The sequence below is a fragment of the Rutidosis leptorrhynchoides genome, chromosome 8, assembly GCF_046630445.1.
Source record: "Rutidosis leptorrhynchoides isolate AG116_Rl617_1_P2 chromosome 8, CSIRO_AGI_Rlap_v1, whole genome shotgun sequence".
Lineage (NCBI taxonomy): Eukaryota > Viridiplantae > Streptophyta > Magnoliopsida > Asterales > Asteraceae > Rutidosis > Rutidosis leptorrhynchoides.
Window position 1 is genome coordinate 170,992,828 of NC_092340.1, and position 18,932 is coordinate 171,011,759.

General features: G+C 36.2%; 1 non-coding gene across 1 annotated transcript; it reads left to right on the top strand.

The window, feature by feature from the left end:
* Positions 1–988: 988 nt before the first annotated feature.
* LOC139865064 (small nucleolar RNA R71) lies at positions 989–1,095 on the top strand. Its single transcript, XR_011764594.1, has one exon. It is a non-coding gene; the product is annotated as a small nucleolar RNA R71 (small nucleolar RNA).
* Positions 1,096–18,932: the final 17,837 nt, after the last annotated feature.

Genomic DNA, 18,932 nt, shown 5'->3' on the forward strand with positions numbered 1-18,932 from the left:
TGGTTAGTATAGTTTAACATAAAGTTTTGCCTTAACTGTGTTATCTTCATTAACCTTTTCAACTACCGGTTCTGTTTCCTTATCTTGCTCAGGCTGTGGTTCCTGTGGAGTAGGAATAGAGTCATCAGAAATTACAGGTATTTCAGGTGATATAAGTGTAATACCACTTCTTGTTGTAATGGCTTTAGCTGTTTCCTTCCGGGGGTTAGCATTTATATCGCTGGGTAGACTCCCTGGTTTTCTTTCTCCAATTAACCTTGCTAGGTTACTCACTTCTTGTTCCAGATTTTGAATAGAAGCTTGTTGATTTCTAAATGCTTGAGCATTTTGTTCATTAGTTTGTTTCTGAGATGTGAAAAATTGAGTTTGAGATTCAACTAGCTTTGACATCATATCTTCTAAATTTGGCTTTTTATCATCGGTTTGTGGTGGTTTATTTGAAAAAATAGGTCTTTGCTGGTTGTAAGTATTATTAGATACTTGTTGATTGCTAGGACCTTGTTGGTTGTTGTATGAAACAATTCGGATATAATTCTGATTTTGATTGTAGTTTGGTCTTGGCGGTTGATAATTATTTTGATAATTATTTCCAGGCCTTTGGTTCATGTATGAAACATTCTCTCTTTGTTCCATTGTTTGTTCAATACTGAGACAATCTTTTGTCAAATGTGGTCCTCCACACTGTTCACAAGTAATTCGTATTGCGTAAATATCTTTAGTCATCTTTTCCATTCATCTTTCGAAAGCATCTAACTTTGCGGAAATGGAATCAAAGTCGTGGATAGAATTGGATCTAGTCGCTTTAGATGAACGAGGAATATCTTTTTCCTGGTGCCACTCATGTGAGTGGGAGGCTGTGTTATCAATAATTTTGTAAGCTTCAGTTGCGATTTTCTTCATAATGGAACCACCAGCTGCTATGTCGATGTCTTTTCGTGTAGTAATGTCGCATCCTTGATAGAATATTTGTACTATTTGATAAGTGTATAAGCCATGTTGAGGACATCCTCTCAACAACTTTCCAAATCTTGTCCATGCCTCATATAGAGTTTCATTTGGCTTCTGTGTGAACGTAACAATTTCTCCTTAAAGTCTTACGGCTTTAGATGACGGAAAGAATCTTTTAAGAAATTTCTCAACTAAGACATCCCATGTGTCAATCGCTCCTTCAGGTAACGATTCTAACCAATCTTTGGCTTCTCCCTTTAAAGTCCAGGGAAATAACATGAGATAGATCTGTTCATCCTCAACTTCTCTGATTTTGAATAGAGTACAGATCCTATTAAAGGTACGAAGATGTTCTTTTGGATCTTCTTTTGGTGTACTACTAAATCGGCATTGATTAGTTAACATGTGTAGGATTTCCTTTGATTTCATAATCTGGCGCATTAATGTCTGGTTGAGTAATTGCATGACCTTGGCCCGTGCGTGTAATCCTCATTCGATCTTCCATACTTAGAGGTTCCGGATTTTCCATGATTGAATTTGTTGAATCTGAATCACTAGAGGATTCTGATTTAATGGTTTCTTCCTCGACAATCTCTGGTTGTATGATTTGTTGTTCAGGAGGAATGATTAGTGGTTCAGGATCTCTAAATTGTCCTTGAATATCCTCTGGGTTCTCAATTGTGAGGTCGGGTTCAAAAAATGGATTATCAAAAATTTGAATTGGAGTACTTGGTCTACTAGATGACGATTCTAAAGAAAAATCAACTGCGACAATATTGGCAAGATGTCTTGATCGAGTTACAGGTGGTGAACATATGAAAGGTGGTGAACGTTTTGCTCGGTGCATTCACTGAATATCCTATTAGTTATAAAAATAAAAAAATTATATAAGTTATTAAATTAATAGACTTTTCTGATTTTGCCCACGTTTCGAATAGCCAATAGATGCAGTAGGTAGCCAGGACCCTTTAAATCAGAAGCCCACAACTCGCCACTAACAAATCCAACTATTACTACGAACTAGAAAATTTTGGATGTCTATCAATTTAACTGCTTAAAATATTTTTCGTCGAAATTTTGAAGATAAAATCTATGTCCTAAAAAATAGAGCGTCAAGAAATAAGAGGAAGAAAAAGAGTGCGTCGAAAAACGTCGAAAAATAAAAGGTCGAAAAAATAATAATAAGAAAGTAAAGCGTCAAAACTTAAAAGTCTAAAAACTAAATATTAAAAGTTGCGTCTAAAGGAATTAAAGCTTAAAAGAAGTCTATATCCAAAACGGCAATAACTTAATTAGGCACTAAAATCTCTTAAATACTAAAGCGATAAGTGACGTCGTAAAATTTTAAAACGCTTAAATATTAATCTAAAGAAAAAGCACTTAAAGGATTTTACGGCAAAACCTAAAAATCTAGAAATATAAAATAACTACGGCAAGAACTAAGTTTAAAACTAATTACGAACGAAAAATGTAACGACCCTGGATTTTCCAACGTTTATTTATTAATAATTATTATTATTAATACGTGTGATTAAACGAATGTATGTTATTACATTTACATGTTGCCATGATTGCCCGAACTTGACTTTAATTGCCCGAAACGTCTTTGTGACACCCGAAACTTTCACGAATAATATTTTTGAGTATTATTTACATTCATGATTAAGTTTATTAATCATTTTAATTAACTAAGGCTTTTAGTTAATTACATGAGCTTTAATTGGATTTATTTGTTAATTAAGTGAACTTGGGCTTTATTAGTGTTATGGACTTATGACTTTGGGCTTATAAGCCCACCCTACATTATTAATGGACTTAGTTAGCCCATCTCATTCACTTGTAAGTATCATTTAGTGAGGAACTAGTTAGTTAAAAGACTTGGAATATAGTTGGCACTTAATCCCCATGCATAACCATTCTTTATCCAACTTTTTCAAGCTTTACATACAAGTAACCATAAGACTTCTCCTTCCCTCCATTTTGCTATAGAAAAACATGGCCTTAGGGCCTTTTGATGGGAGTTTTGGTTTTCAAATTTCATTACTTACTTCACTCACATTTACTCTTTCATTTTACACACACATTACTTGCATACTTTTCTCCCTTTTCTCTCTTATTTTTTCTCTAAAGATTGTAAGTATTATGAACAATTTTTATTCTCTTTTCTTTATCCCAAAACCGAATTACAAACACCCCATAATCATCATCATCTTTTGTTACTTGTAGTTTGATTACTTCTTGTTGTTAGTTTGTTACATGTAATTGTTAGTTGTTCTTTACTAGTTACAAGATCAAACTTACTAGTTTGATTCTTCATAATATCTTGTATTTATCAAGAACACAAGAACATAAACTTACTAGTTTATGATTCTACTTTTATTGTTTTAAAAGTTTGTAAGTTCATGTGTTGAAAGCATACTTGTGATTCATGAAATAAACTTTAAAGTTTACTTTCCTTAAAGATCAAGCTTAGGCTTGAATCTTTAAAGTATGCAAACCATGAACTTAATTACTTGTTTACTTAGCTATTTACTTCATTTACTTGCACTTTAATTTCATGATTTATGTTATTATTGGTCAAGTGTTACTAGTTAACCTTGATCTCATTTCTCTTGAACTAAAAGTTAACTTTACTAGTTCAAGAACATGCAAATGAAACTTTTTGAATATAACTTTGTATACTTATGCTTGATCTAGACTTTTGGGTCTTGGATCTTCAAGATCTAACTAAGAACTATGTTCTACATCTTAAGATCTTGATTAGTTAGTTTACTTTCAAGTTTGTAACTTATTATTAGTTTTAAAGTTCATGTATGTGTTAGATCTAAGACTTTGATATAACTTTGGTTCATCAAAACACTTACAACTCTTAAGTGAAGTTGTGCTACATGTCTTGGACTTGCACAAGGGTTATGATGGTCAAAACTTGGTAAATATGATGTAAACACATCAATTAGTTGTACACTTGAATCTATAGGCATCAAGGATGAGAACCGTGATGAACATCAAACACCAAACCAACCGGAACGCATTATTTTTCTGCTTACTGTTCTATGCCTACTGTTCTGCTGTTTCTGTAACAGACCAGTAGACCTGGGCTGTTGTGATTATGATTTCCAAATAGATCTTTTCGAGTATATAACTTTTCATATAGGACTAGTCTTAATCCAAGTTACGGTTTAGGATTTATGGCCCTCCGATCGTCACTATGTCCTTTAACGTTGTGCAGAAATTTCTGACCTACTCGCACTTAGACCGTCGCCACGGTCAAACGAAGACGAGTTTGCTTCTGTAAATTTTACCACACTTAAAGGACTCATATACGGAGCCATGGCCACTGGTCTCACCTTGTTTCAGTAAGGGTAGAGGCCGTGGTGACTGACTGAAATCAGCCTTTGTTGTAAACTACTTTCATAAACGAAACCTACTTTACACCTTTTGTTAAATGATGATTGATGATGACCCTTAAGACCTTATTTACATACTTTTAAACCTATTAAGATGATTTACTAACTTAGTACTATTTGACTTAGGTTGAGGACCTTCGGACCGATTACTTGCACACCTTTTCCGAACCGACTTTACGACTACATTATCATTGTGAGTTATAGCATTTCCCTTTTTACTTTAACTTATTTTGGGAACTGAGAATACATGCGAATTTTATGTTTTACATACTAGGCACGAGTACTTAAACTTATATATGTGTGGGTTATACAACGGCATAAACATTCCCTTTAGCTCGGTAACGTTTAATCATTAGTTTTTGAACCGTGAACGCGAATCTTAGATATGGATCCATAGGGTTTGACATCCCCACTCGGGCTAGTCGCGCTAGCATTTAACGAGTGTTTAATACTTTGTAGACATACGCACTTGCCAAGTGTACTTTCAGGGGGTATAAACGTTAAGTTAGTTACCAAGTGCCCACGGTTAACATATACTTTATCATACTGTTTTGAAACGCTCTTTGTAGCACTGAAATCTCGTGGCCTACCTTACATACTGTTATACTTAAACTATAGCTCACCAACCTTTGTGTTGACATTTTTAAACATGTTTTTCTCAGGTGCTTGAGGTTAGCTTCCGCTGTGTACTAGTCGTGCTGTAGACACCCGCTGCTTAGAGTTGTCATCGCATGAACTACTTTACCTTGCATTCAAACTTTAGTACTTTTGAATTATGACTTGTAATGACCATTGTGGTCACATACACTTATTATTTGCTTCTACTTAGTGAAGCATGCTTTTGGATTGTAAAAAATTCGATGTTGGTTTAGACATTACTTTATATATGAATGCAAACTCTTTTTGAAATCGCATATAGTACTTAACCTTGTAATGATCCTGTTGTTGATGATTCGTACACGATGGTTTTGTACGGGGCATCGCATTTGGTATCAGAGCATTGGTTGTAGGGAATTAGGTTGCATTAGTGAGTCTAAGACCGACCCGAGTAGGATTCACTAATAGGACTAATCTACAACTTGCTAGTTTACTTGTTTCTGCTGAACTTACTGCATGCTGCTGCTTACTTTTACTGCTATATGCCGTATGCTACTACATGATTTCACTACTGTATGATATTACTTGCTTTCGATTGCATGCTACTTCCGTACGATTCGTTATTATTGCCATGCTACTTATTGTTATACATGATTTAAACTGTTGGCCTAATACGTGCTTGCTTTATGACTTACTGACATGGAAAATTTATTTTTCCTTGTTCAGATGTCGGATGTACCACCTGCTAGCGTTTTGGGCAGTTTAGACTCTTCAGCTACTCCACCTACCACCGTTGCCGATCCACCGATCCCGATACGCACGAGTGACCCCGGTGCTTCATCTTCCGGGACTAGCAGCCAGCCGCCTGCACCAGTGGCTACTTCTGATGGACACGTGAGCCCTACGGAGATTCCAGCTCTGTCTGCTCCCGGATCCTCGGAGTCACAGCCCCGCATCGGTGGTGTTGTAATCCCCGCGGAGTTCGGGGAAGGGCCATTCCGTAACCATATGCGCATGCCGTGCCGACGCGCTCCGGATGGACGTTTAGTGCCGATTCCGCCATTCAGACACAGAGAGATGTTGACCGCCTTCGGACTGCCAGTTCAGCCACCCGTGTCACCACCACATGATTCGGATGACTCATCATCTGCCGAATCTTCATCAGATGATTCTTCATCAGACTCCAGTGATGACGAGGACCTTGCTGATATACCTATACAGGTACCCTCCACCCCGCCAAAGAAGCGGTACCGTCCTGATGGCACCGTTATTCCAGGGGTGAATGGAGGTCGTGCTTTCACTGACGCTTTTGGTCGGAGTCGGAGGGTTACTTTCCGTAAGCAGCTTGTGCCATACCCTTCCGACCCACTCATACGTAAGGCACCTCGTTACGTGCTGACTATTTCTGGAGCCGGGACATCTGCACCCCGTTTCGTGCGGTCTGCACCATCCGCTCCACCGGCCCCACCTGCACCACCAGCACCGCCCGCCCCACCAGCTCCCACTGTCGAGGAATTGACAAGGGAGGTGGGAATCCTCCGAGCTCGGGTTACTGAGCTCGAGGAGCAGTTGGCTCAGGTTTTAGACATCCTACACCCACCTTCACCGTAGGACCTTTTGTATTAGATTTCATGATGTAATCTAGTTGTAGTTTCATATTTCACTTATGTATTGTACGAATCTATCATGATGTATGAAACTTATTATTAATGAATGGAAACTTTGTGATGTTACTTTTTGCACAAGTGTTCTATTTACGTTACTGTATGGTGTTTTGCGGTACTTGTATCAACTTGCGTTACTTAATTAACATGTGTTGTGCTGTTTACATGTGGGTTGTTATATACTATATTATTATATATTGAATACTGGATTTTGACTTGAGTCAAAATGTTTGTATAGAACACCATGGCTAACGGTCGATCCACACCTACTGCTGCTCAAATTGAAGAAATGATCCAAGAACGTGTAGCCACAGCCCTAGCAGAAAGAAACCTCCAAGCTCCACCGCCACCACCACCGGTTATCCCACCCGTTCGAAATGGGTGTACTTACAAGGAATTCCAGAGCTGCAAACCGCATAACTTCAGTGGAACCGAGGGACCGGTTGGTCTCACCAGATGGTTCAAGAAACTTGAATCAGTATTCCGAGTTAGCAACTGTTCGGAGGACAATAAGACCAAATTTGCTTCTTGCACGCTATCTGACAGCGCGCTAACGTGGTGGAACACGTTAGCTCAAGCGAAAGGCATTGATGAGGCGTATGCTACGCCATGGGAGGAATTCAAAGCGGCTATGATTGATGAGTATTGTCCGAGAACCGAAATTCAGAAGATGGAAATGGAATTCATGTAGTTAAAGGCCGTTGGGAACGACCTTGATGGTTACAACAGGAGATTTTTGGAACTAGCCCTGATGTGTCCGATAATGGTCACACCGGAATTTAAGCGTATGGAGAGATACTTCTGGGGACTCCCTAAGTCCATCAAAGGAAACGTCACCTCGTCCAAACCACCGAATGTTCCCGAAGCAATGCGCATGGCGCATACCCTCATGAATCAGATTCTTATTGATGAGCCGGAGAAGGCTAAGTTTGAGGCTGGTAGTAGCGAAAAGAGGAAATGGGACAACAACCACAATAACCACCACAACAACAGGGGGAGAACCTATGACCAGACCCCCGCCAAGAGGCACAACAACGGTGGAAACCCCAACCCCAACAACAACACTAACTCCAACCCAAATTACAAAGGAACCTTACCACAATGCAAATGGTGCTACAAGCACCACACTGGGTATTGCAACGTCATCTGCGAGAAGTGCCAACGGGCTGGGCATATCGGGAAAGACTGCAAGGTCACCACTTTGAATGGGAAGTCGAACACCAATGGACCTAAGAAGTGCTACGAATGCGGGCAGATGGGCCATTTCAGAAATGCGTGCCCAAACAAGCGAAAAGACGGAGGACCACCGCGTGGTAGAGCTTTCAGTGTTAATGCAAGGGACGCACGCGAAAACCCCGACTTGGTGACAGGTATATTCAAAATCAACAATCTTTTAGCTTCTGTCTTGTTTGATACTGGTGCGGATAGAAGTTATGTATGTAGACATTTTTGCGATAAGATTAATTGGTCATTAGTCCCGTTAAAAGAGAGTATGCTTGTCGAGGTCGCCAATGGAAAACTTGAAAAAGTTGACCATATTAGCCGAGGAGCTATTATCAACATAGCTGGTGCAGATTTCAAAATTGATTTGATACCTATCAAACTGGGAAGTTTTGACGTGATCGTCGGTGTGGATTGGTTGAGCAAGATAAAGGCCGATATTATCTGTGGAGATAAAGCACTTCGCATACCACAAGGAGATGGCGAACCACTGGTTATCTATGGAGAGAGATGTACCTCGAAGTTGAACCTCATTAGTTGCTTGAAAGCGCAAAAGATTATGAAGAAGGGACGTTTTGTTGTCCTAGCACATGTGAAAGCGGTAGAAACTGAGGTAAAGAGCGTGAACGACGTTCGAATTGTGAACGAATTTTCTGATGTATTCCCATAGGAATTTCCTAGATTGCCACCGCAGAGAGCAGTAGAGTTTTAGATTGATTTAGTGCCAGGAGCTGCACCTGTAGCTCGCGCACCTTATAAACTCGCACCATCCGAGATGCAAGAATTACAGAGCCAACTACAAGAACTACTTGACCGTGGATTTATCCAACCAAGTTTCTCGCCTTGGGGCGCATCTGTTCTGTTTGTGAAGAAGAAGGATGGATCCTTCCGTATGTGTATCGACTACCGTGAACTCAACAAATTGACGATCAAGAATCGGTATCCTCTTCCACGAATTGACGATCTTTTTGACCAACTACAAGGATTGAGCGTTTACTCAAAGATCGATTTGCGATCTGGGTACCACCAGTTGAGGGTGAAGGAAAGTGACGTGATGAAAAATTCATTCAGGACCCGTTATGGTCATTATGAGTTTCTCGTAATGCCATTCGGTTTGACATATGCACCTGCCATGTTCATGGACCTCATGAATCGTGTCTGCAAGCCTTACTTGGATAAGTTTGTTATTGTCTTCATAGATGATATCCTCATCTACTCTAAGAGCGAAGAAGAGCATGAGCAACACCTCCGACTAGTACTTGAACTCTTGAGACAAGAGCAACTTTACACCAAATTCTCCAAGTGTGAATTTTGGTTGAAGGAAGTTCAGTTTCTGGGTCATGTTGTGAGCGACCAGGGTATCAAAGTTGACCCCGCCAAGATTGAAGCTATCAGCAAGTGGGAAACCCCCACTACTCCATATTCGCCAATTCCTAGGTCTCGCTGGGTATTACCGAAGGTTCAACGAAGGATTCTCTCTGATTGCGCGTCCTTTGACCGTACTGACTCACAAGGGCAAGAAATTCATTTGGGAACCCGCACACGAGTCAGCATTCCAAACTTTGAAGAAGAAGTTAACCTCCGCACCTATCCTATCACTTCCTGAAGGCAGTGACGACTTTGTTGTTTATTGTGATGCATCGAAGAGTGGTTTTGGTTGTGTACTGATGCAACGATCAAAGGTTATTGCCTATGCCTCCCGCCAATTGAAGATTCACGAGCGGAACTACACTACACACGATCTTGAACTTAGAGCCATTGTCTTTGTGCACAAATTGTGGAGACACTATTTGTATGGAAATAAGAGCACTATCTTCACCGATCACAAAAGCCTCCAACACATCTTCGATCAGAAGCAACTGAATATGAGACAGCGTCGATGGATCGAGACGCTCAACGAATACGATTGTGAACTTCGCTATCATCCTGGCAAGGCCAATGTTGTAGCTGACGCTTTGAGCCGAAAGGAGAGGACGGCACCTCTTCGTGTTAGGGCTCTGAACATCACCATCCATTCGAACCTCAACAGCCAGATCAGAGTAGCCTAAGATGAGGCTCTCAAGGAGGAGAACATATCTCACGAACATTTGAACATACTTGTCTCTCGATTCGAGGTTAGGGAGTCTGGACTCCGATGTTATGCCGGAAGAATTTGGGTATCTTATTATGGAGATCTATGAAACCTGATACTTGATGAATCACACAAATCGAGATATTCAATTCACCCCGGTGCGGGTAAGATGTACCACGACCTTAAAGAACAGTATTGGTGGCCGAATCTTAAGAAGGACGTTGCGACTTATGTTGGTAAGTGTTTGACTTACTCGAAGGTTAAAGCCGAGCATCAGAGACCTTCTGGGTTACTTCAACAGCTGGAGATCCCACAATGGAAGTGGGAAAGGATCACAATGGACTTCATTACCAAGCTACCAAAGACGGTGGGCGGATATGATACTATTTGGGTTATTATTGACCGCCTTACCAAATCTGCACACTTCCTAGCAATGAAGGAAACTGATACGATGGAAAGACTTGCTCAATTATACATTAAGGAGGTTGTATCACGACATGGTGTACCTTTATCGATCATCTCCGATCGCGATCTCCGTTTTACCTCTCGATTTTGGCGTTCTTTGCAAGAAGCCATGGGAACTCGTATTGACATGAGTACTGCTTATTATCCGCAGACTGACGGGCAAAGTGAACGAACGATTCAGACGTTGGAAGACATTTTGTGTTCATGTGTCATTGATTGATTTTGGAAAGGCCTGGGAAAGGCATTTGCCACTAGCCGAATTCTCGTACAACAACAGTTATCACTCTAGCATTAATGCTACACCTTTTGAAGCATTGTATGGTCGTAAGTGTCGATCTCCTATTTGTTGGGCCGAAGTAGGCGAAAAGCAAATCACCGGACCCGAGGTAGTCCACGAAACGACGGAGAAGATTGCTCAGATCCAAGCTAGACTTAAGACAGCATGTGATCGTCAAAAGAGTTATGCCGATCTTAAACGTAAAGACTTTGAATTCAACATTGGTGATCGTTTAATGTTAAAGGTTGCACCTTGGAAGGGTGTGATTCGTTTTGGAAAACGTGGAAAGTTAAACCCACGATACATTGGTCCTTTTGAAATCTTGGAACGTGTTAGACCCGTTGCTTACCGTTTGGATCTACCAACACAATTGAGCTTAGTTCATCCTACCTTCCATGTGTCGAACTTGAAGAAGTGTCTTGCTGCACCTGAACTTATCATACCATTGGAAGAACTTACGATTGACGACAAACTCCACTTTGTGGAAGAACCTGTTGAAATTATGGATCGTGAGATCAAAACTTTGAAATGCAACAAGATTCCGATTGTACGAGTATGATGGAATGCCAAACGAGGACCTGAGTTTACTTGGGAGCGAGAGGATCAAATGATGCGGAAGTATCCTCACCTTTGAAATGTCCCGTTCTTATTGATTAAAAACGTTCCATATTAATTGATTTCGTTGCGAGGTTTTGACCTCTATATGAGACGTTTTTCAAAGACTGCATTCATTTTAAAACAAACCATAACCTTTATTTTATCAATAAAGGTTTAAAAAGCTTTACGTAGATTATCAAATAATGATAATCTAAAATATCCTGTTTACACACGACCATTACATAATGGTTTACAATACAAATATGTTACAACAAAATAAGTTTCTTGAATGCAGTTTTTACACAATATCATACAAGCATGGACTCCAAATCTCGTCCTTATTTAAGTATGCGACAGCGGAAGCTCTTAATAATCACCTGAGAATAAACATGCTTAAAACGTCAACAAAAATGTTGGTGAGTTATAGGTTTAACCTATATATATCAAATCATAATAATAGACCACAAGATTTCATATTTCAATACACATCCCATACATAGAGATAAAAATCATTCATATGGTGAACACCTGGTAACCGACATTAACAAGATGCATATATAAGAATATCCCCATCATTCCGGGACACCCTTCGGATATGATATAAATTTCGAAGTACTAAATCATCCGGTACTTTTGATGGGGCTTGTTGGGCCCGATAGATCTATCTTTAGGATTCGCGTCAATTAGGGTGTATGTTCCCTAATTCTTAGATTACCAGACTTAATAAAAAGGGGCATATTCGATTTCGATAATTCAACCATAGAATGTAGTTTCACGTACTTGTGTCTATTTTGTAAATCATTTATAAAACCTGCATGTATTCTCATCCCAAAAATATTAGATTTTAAAAGTGGGACTATAACTCACTTTCACAGATTTTTACTTCGTCGGGAAGTAAGACTTGGCCACTGGTTGATTCACGAACCTATAACAATATATACATATATATCAAAGTATGTTCAAAATATATTTACAACACTTTTAATATATTTTGATGTTTTAAGTTTATTAAGTCAGCTGTCCTCGTTAGTAACCTACAACTAGTTGTCCACAGTTAGATGTACAGAAATAAATCGATAAATATTATCTTGAATCAATCCACGACCCAGTGTATACGTATCTCAGTATTGATCACAACTCAAACTATATATATTTTGGAATCAACCTCAACCCTGTATAGCTAACTCCAACATTCACATATAGAGTGTCTATGGTTGTTCCAAAATATATATAGATGTGTCGACATGATAGGTCGAAACATTGTATACGTGTCTATGATATCTCAAGATTACATAATATACAATACAAGTTGATTAAGTTATGGTTGGAATAGATTTGTTACCAATTTTCACGTAGCTAAAATGAGAAAAATTATCCAATCTTGTTTTACCCATAACTTCTTCATTTTAAATCCATTTTGAGTGAATCAAATTGATATGGTTTCATATTGAACTATATTTTATGAATCTAAACAGAAAAAGTATAGGTTTATAGTCGAAAAAATAAGTTACAAGTTGTTTTTGTAAAGGTAGTCATTTCAGTCGAAAGAACGACGTCTAGATGACCATTTTAGAAAACATACTTCCACTTTGAGTTTAACCATAATTTTTGGATATAGTTTCATGTTCATAATAAAAATCATTTTCTCAGAATAACAACTTTTAAATCAAAGTTTATCATAGTTTTTAATTAACTAACCCAAAACAGCCCGCGGTGTTACTACGACGGCGTAAATCCGGTTTTACGGTGTTTTTCGTGTTTCCCGGTTTTAAATCATTAAGTTAGCATATCATACAGATATAGAACATGTGTTTAGTTGATTTTAAAAGTCAAGTTAGAAGGATTAACTTTTGTTTGCGAACAAGTTTAGAATTAACTAAACTATGTTCTAGTGATTACAAGTTTAAACCTTCGAATAAGATAGCTTTATATGTATGAATCGAATGATGTTATGAACATCATTACTACCTTAAGTTCCTTGGATAAACCTACAGGAAAAGAGAAAAATGGATCTAGCTTCAATGGATCCTTGGATGGCTCGAAGTTCTTGAAGCAGAATCATGACACGAAAACAAGTTCAAGTAAGATCATCACTTGAAATAAGATTATTATAGTTATAGAAATTGAACCAAAGTTTGAATATGATTATTACCTTGTATTAGAATGATAACCTACTGTAAGAAACAAAGACTTCTTGAGGTTGGATGATCACCTTACAAGATTGGAAGTGAGCTAGAAAACTTGAAAGTATTCTTGATTTTATGAAACTAGAACTTTTGGAATTTATGAAGAACACTTAGAACTTGAAGATAGAACTTGAGAGAGATCAATTAGATGAAGAAAATTGAAGAATGAAAGTGTTTGTAGGTGTTTTTGGTCGTTGGTGTATGGATTAGATATAAAGGATATGTAATTTTGTTTTCATGTAAATAAGTCATGAATGATTACTCATATTTTTGTAATTTTATGAGATATTTCATGCTAGTTGCCAAATGATGGTTCCCACATGTGTTAGGTGACTCACATGGGCTGCTAAGAGCTGATCATTGGAGTGTATATACCAATAGTACATACATCTAAAAGCTGTGTATTGTACGAGTACGAATACGGGTGCATACGAGTAGAATTGTTGATGAAACTGAACGAGGATGTAATTGTAAGCATTCTTGTTAAGTAGAAGTATTTTTATAAGTGTCTTGAAGTCTTTCAAAAGTGTATGAATATATATTAAAACACTACATGTATATACATTTTAACTGAGTCGTTAAGTCATCGTTAGTCGTTACATGTAAATGTTGTTTTGAAACCTTTAGGTTAACGATCATGTTAAATGTTGTTAACCCAATGTTTATAATATCAAAAGAGATTTTAAATTGTTATATTATCATGATATTATGAAGTACGAATATCTCTTAATATGATCTATATACATTAAATGTCGTTACAACGATAATCGTTACATATATGTTTCATTTCAAAATCATTAAGTTAGTAGTCTTGTTTTTACATATGTAGTTCATTGTTAATATACTTAATGATATGTTTACTTATCATAATATCATGTTAACTATATATATAACCATATATATGTCATCATATAGTTTTTACAAGTTTTAACGTTCGTGAATCACTGGTCAACTCGGGTAGTCAATTGTCTATATGAAACCTATTTCAATTAATCAAGTATTAACAAGTTTGATTGCTTAACAAGTTGGAAACATTTAATCATGTAAATATCAATCTCAATTAATATATATAAACATGGAAAAGTTCGGGTCACTACAACCTTTTCCCAACTCCTCCATCTACCTCAGCTTAAATTTCGGGACGAAATTTTCTTTAACAGGTGGGTAATATAACGACCCTGGATTTTCCAATGTTTATTTATTAATAATAATTATTATTAATACGTGTGATTAAATGAATGTATGTTATTACATTTACATGTTGCCATGATTGCCCGAACTTGACTTTAATTGCCCGAAACATCTTTGTGACACCCGAAACTTTAACGAATAATATTTTTGAGTATTATTTACATTCATGATTAAGTTTATTAATCATTTTAATTAACTAAGGCTTTTAGTTAATTACATGGGCTTTAATTGGATTTATTTGTTAATTAAGTGAACTTGGGCTTTATTATTGTTATGGACTTATGACTTTGGGCTTATAAGCCCACCCTACATTATTAATGGACTTAGTTAGCCCATGTCATTCACTTGTAAGTATCATTTAGTGAGGAACTAGTTAGTTAAAAGACTTGGAATATAGTTGGCACTTAATCCCTATGCATAACCATTCTTTATCCAACTTTTTCAAGCTTTACATACAAGTAACCATAAGACTTCTCCTTCCTTCCATTTTGCTGCAGAAAAACGTGGCCTTAGGGCCTTTTGATGGGAGTTTTGGTTTTCAAATTTCATTACTTACTTCACTCACATTTACTCTTTCATTTTACACACACATTACTTGCATACTTTTCTCTCTTTTTTCTCTCATTTTTTCTCTAAAGATTGTAAGTATTATGAACAACTTTTCTTCTCTTTTCTTTGTCCCAAAACCGAATTACAAACACCCCATAATCATCATCATCATCTTTTGTTACTTGTAGTTTGATTACTTGTTGTTGTTAGTTTGTTACATGTAATTGTTAGTTGTTCTTTACTAGTTACAAGATCAAACTTACTAGTTTAATTCTTCATAATATCTTGTATTTATCAAGAACACAAGAACATAAACTTACTAGTTTATGATTCTACTTTTATTGTTTCAAAAGTTTGTAAGTTCATGTGTTGAAAGCGTACTTGTGATTCATGAAATAAACTTTAAAGTTTACTTTAATTAAAGATCAAGCTTAGGCTTGAATCTTTAAAGTATGCAAACCATGAACTTAATTACTTGTTTACTTAGCTATTTACTTCATTTACTTGCACTTTAATTTCATGATTTATGTTATTATTGGTCAAGTGTTACTAGTTAACCTTGATCTCATTTCTCTTGAACTAAAAGTTAACTTTACTAGTTCAAGAACATGCAAATGAAACTTTTTGAATATAACTTTGTATACTTATGCTTGATCTAGACTTTTGGGTCTTGGATCTTCAAGATCTAACTAAGAACTATGTTCTACATCTTAAGATCTTGATTAGTTAGTTTACTTTCAAGTTTGTAACTTATTATTAGTTTTAAAGTTCATGTATGTGTTAGATCTAAGACTTTGATGTAACTTTGGTTCATCAAAACACTTACAACTCTTAAGTGAAGTTGTGCTACATGTCTTGGACTTGCACAAGGGTTATGATAGTCAAAACTTGGTATATATGATGTAAACACATCAATGAGTTGTACACTTGAAGCTATAGGCATCAAGGATGAGAACCATGATGAACATCAAACACCAAACCCACCGGAACCTATTATTTTTCTGCTTACTGTTCTCTGCCTAATGTTCTGCTGTTTCTGTAACAGACCAGTAGACCTGGGCTGTTGTGATTATGATTTTCAAATATATCTTTTCTAGTAGATAAATTTTCATATAGGACTCGTCTTAATCCGAGTTACGGTTTAGGATTTATGGCCCTCCGATCGTCACTATGTCCTTTAACGTTGTGCAGAAATTTCTGACCTACTCGCACTTAGATCATCGCCACGGTCAAACGAAGTTGATTTTGCTTCTGTAAATTTAACCACACTTAAAGGACTCATATACAGAGCCATGGCCACTGGTCTCACCTTGTTTCAGTAAGGGTAGAGGCCGTGGTGACTGACTGAAGTCAGCCTTTGTTGTAAACTTCTTTCATAAACGAAACCTACTTTACACCTTTTGTTAAATGATGATTGATGATGACCCTTAAGACCTTATTTACATACTTTTAAACCTATTAAGACGATTTAATAACTTAGTACTATTTGAATTAGGTTGAGGACCTTCGGACCGATTACTTGCACACCTTTTCCGAACCGACTTTACGACAACATTATCATTGTGAGTTATAGCATTTCCCTTTTTACTTCAACTTATTTTGGGAACTGAGAATACATGAGGATTTTATGTTTTACATACTAGGCATGAGTACTTAAACTTATATATGTGTGAGTTATACAACAGCATAAACATTCCCTTTAGCTCGGTAACGTTTAATCATTGGTTTTTGAACCGTGAACGCGAATCTTAGATATGGATCCATAGGGTTTGACATCCCCACTCGGGCTAGTCGCACTAGCATTTAACGAGTGTTTAATACTTCGTAGACATACGCACTTGCCAAGTGTACTTTCAGGGGGTATAAACGTTAAGTTAGTTACCAAGTGCCCACGGTTAACATATACTTTATCATACTGTTTTGAAACGCTCTTTATAGCACTGAAATCTCGTGGCCTACCTTACATACTGTTATACTTAAACTATAGCTCACCAACCTTTGTGTTGACGTTTTTAAGCATGTTTTTCTCAGGTGCTTGAGGTTAGCTTCCGCTGTGTACTAGTCGTTCTGTAGACACCCGCTGCTTAGAGTTGTCATCGCATGAACTACTTTACCTTGCATTCAAACTTTAGTACTTTTGAATTATGACTTGTAACGACCATTGTGGTCACATACACTTATTATTTGCTTCTACTTAGTGAAGCATGCTTTTGGATTGTAAAACATTAGATGTTGGTTTAGACATCACTTTATATATGAATGCAAACTCTTTTTGAAATCGCATATAGTACTTAACCTTGTAATGATCCTGTTGTTGATGATTCGTACACGATGGTTTTGTACGGGGCATCACAAAAAATATACAAATTACGAATAAACGATAAAAATATAAAATTTATAAAAAGAAAAAAAAATGATTACTTATTTTTATAAATATAAATATAAATATAAATATATATATATATACATATACATATATATATATATATATATATATATATATATATATATATATATATATATATATATATATATATATATATATATATATATATATATATATATATTTGATTTTTATTTTCTTTTTCTGATTTTAATTTTTAGAAAATATAATTGAAGTAAAACTTATATTTTAACAAAAATTATTTATTAGTTTTTGTAACTAAAAATAAAAACTTTTTAATTTTAAACACTTATATATATATATATATATATATATATATATACATATATATACATATATATATATATATATATTATATTTTTGTTTCTAAAACTTAAAACTTATATAAATATATTTTTACAAAAAAAACTTAAAAACTAATTTTTTTATATATATAGCGTTTCGCTTCGGCGTTGAGTGTTCCCCGACAGTGGCGCCAAAAATACTTGATCTTGTTCGAGGTGTAGTATGAAATAGATTATATTTTACTACGAAATACTATTAAATACGATAAAATTTTACACAAGTTATTCATTTATTTATTAAATGGATATACCTAAACCTTGTTACAACACTTATAGGCAGTGTACCTAATCGTAGTGTAGTTTTTAGTAAGTCCGGTTCATTCCACAGGGAGCTGGCTAAGTTTAACGCTATATTTATTTTAAACTATATTTGTATAAATATATATAAGTAATATAGTAGTATTATTATTATTATAAAAGGGGGTTTTACCGTTTAATGATCGGTTTGTCGATTTTAGAACTTAAGTCACAGTTAAAACCTAATGTAAAATATTAAATATAAATATAACTTAATTTAAAAAAGTAAATGATGATAAATAAAAGTGCGATAAAAGTGTGATAATTAAAATGACGATAAATAAAAGTGCGATGAGATATAAAATAAAGGAATTATGCTTATTTAAACTTCCGTAATCATGATGTTCGACATGTTGATTTTAATTTATTACCATGGGTTAATTGTCCTTTGTCCTGGATTATTCGATATGTCCATCTGATTTTTGTCCATAACAGTCCATCGGTCATAAATATAAAGTGCGAGTGTCCCCGTCAAATTACCCTTATACCCGAAGTCAAATATTCCAACTAATTGGGGACTTAAACTGTAACAAGGTCTTAATACTTTGTTTATAATTACACCAGGTTATCGACTGCGTGTAATCCAAGGTTTCAATACTTTATTAACAATTACACCAAGTGTCCTTGTATGTAATTCACCCCTGTTTTAATGAGTCCATTGACTATTAATCTATCCCCATGTCCAGTCAAATGAACGATTATTAGTATTTATAA